The sequence below is a fragment of the Lotus japonicus genome, chromosome 6, assembly GCF_012489685.1.
Source record: "Lotus japonicus ecotype B-129 chromosome 6, LjGifu_v1.2".
In the NCBI taxonomy this organism is placed as follows: Eukaryota; Viridiplantae; Streptophyta; class Magnoliopsida; order Fabales; family Fabaceae; genus Lotus; species Lotus japonicus.
In genome coordinates this window covers 36,836,803-36,839,828 of record NC_080046.1, presented here as the reverse complement: position 1 = coordinate 36,839,828, position 3,026 = coordinate 36,836,803, and the positions used below count along the sequence as shown (strand labels likewise).

General features: G+C 41.3%; 1 long non-coding RNA gene across 1 annotated transcript; it reads right to left on the bottom strand.

Annotated features, from left to right (window-relative positions):
- Positions 1 to 547: 547 nt before the first annotated feature.
- On the bottom strand, positions 548 to 2,627 carry LOC130725952 (uncharacterized). Its single transcript, XR_009014654.1, has 2 exons — positions 2,535 to 2,627; positions 548 to 831 (listed from the first exon to the last, which is right to left on the bottom strand). It is a non-coding gene; the product is annotated as an uncharacterized LOC130725952 (long non-coding RNA).
- Between the last annotated feature and the right edge of the window lie 399 nt (positions 2,628 to 3,026).

Below are 3,026 nucleotides of genomic sequence, written 5' to 3'. Positions count from 1 at the left end.
ATCTATTTCAGTCTTGTCTTAGTTATTATCGAAAAAAAAAATATTCACGTTTTTCCGCATTAAGTTTACTTTTGGTTACTAAAGTGACGCCACCGAAATCGGGGTGTTACACGGGACATTGTCATGTCCCTTCTTTTTCTCAGCCGGATGACTTTTTGGATCGAGAGTCGATTGGTGGAGAGGCTTACCACCAGCAGCACCTGAAGTTTTTTGACGCTTAGGGTCCCTGACGTTGTCAGAACCCGAAGTACCTTCATTCTTCTTCTTTTGCTCAGTTTCGGCGGCCCTCTTCTTCGCCGCCGCAGCAGACTGGGCGAGGTATTCCTTCATCTTGATTGGGTTCGCGTCAACCTTGCTTTTTCCCATCGTAGCTGTATGGAAAACACCAATTAGACGAGATACATGAACAAAAAGAAAAATGTAACACCCCGATTTCGGTGGTGTCACTTTAGTGACTTTAAATCAATAGTGCGGAAAATGCGTAAATATTTTTTTTCGTTTTCTTTTCAAATAGAAGACTTAACATAATGAAGACTCAACCCAAAGATAATAAACATAAAGTAATTGGGGATAGTGCCCGCAGGCGAATAAGTGCATCCCATGGTCAGAGCCATGAGTTTTATGAATACAGTTTTCAAGGAGATAAGTCAGCCCCAAAACGGGAAATGACAATCAGAGCTGTGAAAACAATCCCCCCATATAATACACTCCTAACATCGACCCTCATCCGATCATGCATGAAGTCCGGGTCCACGTCAAAGGCTCAGTAATAGTCATTGCGCTCCGGATCCTCCCCGAACGACGATCCATCTTGAATCAGCTGTTGGACGTCTGGCAGCAGGCCGACCGCCCAAACACAACCATACACACAAAGCCAAGGCGCTAGGGTCAACTCACAGAATATAATAGATAATACAAGCAACATGTGATGAATAAAGGGGTATATATATAGGTTGTATATTTCCATATAAGTTCTGTATCATCTACCCTAAGGTATATAAATAACATGTTATCAGATTTCTAAATTCAATATTCAATATCTCAACAGTTCAATAAGTTATATCTCGAAAACTCGATAAGCAATATATCAATGAATATAGTTAAATGCATGGTATGCCAATGCAGAATATGCTGACACAAACCCGAATAACGTCACTCTGCTTGGCGACGGGACAAACCAATGGTATTGCCACTTAAAGGCTGGGCACCTCGAGACGGTCGTAACACTGGCCTCGTGTTTAACCATTTCTGCTCGGGCGTCACTTATCACCTTTGGCTATAGTCAAGACGGTACAAACTCTACATGGTTCGACCATTTCTGCTTGCTATGCCGGACATCAACAGGCACGATACAACTCTTCATGGATGATCGTTACCTCCTGTTGTGCCAGGTATAATCAGGACCGATTCAACTCTACACGACTGATCGTTGCTTCCTGCTATACCGAAGTACTCCACTTGGCACTTCATCGCGTGTATGCATGGGTGCAATATGGTTAGCTAAACAACGATTCGTCCTCACAGGTAAAATTGGTTCATTGACCAAAGGCTTCTACAACGAGAACCCTAGGCTATAGTCAAGTCGGTTGTGACCCTACGGGTTTAACCATTCTGCTTGCTACGCCAGACATCAACAGGCACGATACAACTCTACACGGCTGACCGTCACTACCTGTTGTGCCAAGTGTACTCTACTAGGTACCTTACTAATGCCCAGACCCTTGGCTAAAGCCCGTCTTCAAATTCTTTTCCATAAAAATGAGTTCCCTTAAAACAATATTTCTTTTATTAGGTAAAGTGTTCCATCGTGAGTTAATCCATTATGTCGTTAATTCCAAAGTTCAGTTTTCATTTCCAACACCTTTCAAAATAAAGTTCCCAAAGCTAGGATCACCGACCCATTCCCGTTTTCCAAACTCACTTTCATTCCTAAGTCTTTTCTGTTGAATCATCGTCATTAATTAAAAACATTATATTCTTAATAAATATATTATGGATTTATTTACATAAAACAGATTATGATTATTTTCGGTCCAAAACTCTATAAGTTCAAAGTTCCCATCAAACCCAAACAACTCCCCGAGAAAACACTAGATCCCCTAGAACAATGAAGGTTCGAACCTTGGTCCGACCTAACAAACGTTCCCAAAACAAACCCGTCCTTGTCATGACGAAGGTAAGTGTATTCTACACTCCCAAAAGTGGTATCAAAATACACGAATATAGTCAGCACAATTTAATCATAACGCAAATACATCAAGCTCTATCGAGCGATGAATCAATATGGCAGTGCTGTAAACATAACCTTGTCATATCCACTAGAAAGCGATAAGACAGAAACCAGTAAACGGCCGAAGCCTCTCAGAAAACGGAGACACACGTCTCATATAAGTTCACTCGGCCGAAGCCTCCAGAAAACATTTTCCAATTCACAGCGATAAACAATATCCAAGCAATATACAATATCACGCAATATTCAAGTCGAAGTTATCGACGCCTACAATGCAAATAGCTAGTAAGTAAGTTGCCCTAACCTCGAACTCGTCCAGTGTGTTCAAGCAAGGCTCCTTCACAATCCTCTTTTCCTGCTCCAAGTGTTCCTCCAAACGAATCTTTGAGCAAACGAAGCGAAGGTCAATCAAAACAAGTCAATTCGGTCAAAATAACACTAACTAGCGTTAGAAAAAGCTTAAGAAGCTTCAGAGTACAATTTTTAAGCATGAATAGACGACATAACCTCGTTCGCTAAAACGAGCATAACTCGAGCTACAGAACTCGGAATGACACGAAACCAGCGCCAAAATTTCGACAATCGGAAGAGCTACGCAATGGTTCAGGTCATAGAGACGCAAAAATTATTTTTGGACAAGGTACTCTAAGCAATAGGTTTCGGCCACTATGTAAAATAGGGTTTCCGAACTTTTTCTTCGATCTAAATCGATTCCTAGGTATTCTTAGGCGATATCTAGGCCAAGGAAACTCTCAGAAAAAATATCGAATCGAAAACTGTCACAGGGGTATTTTGG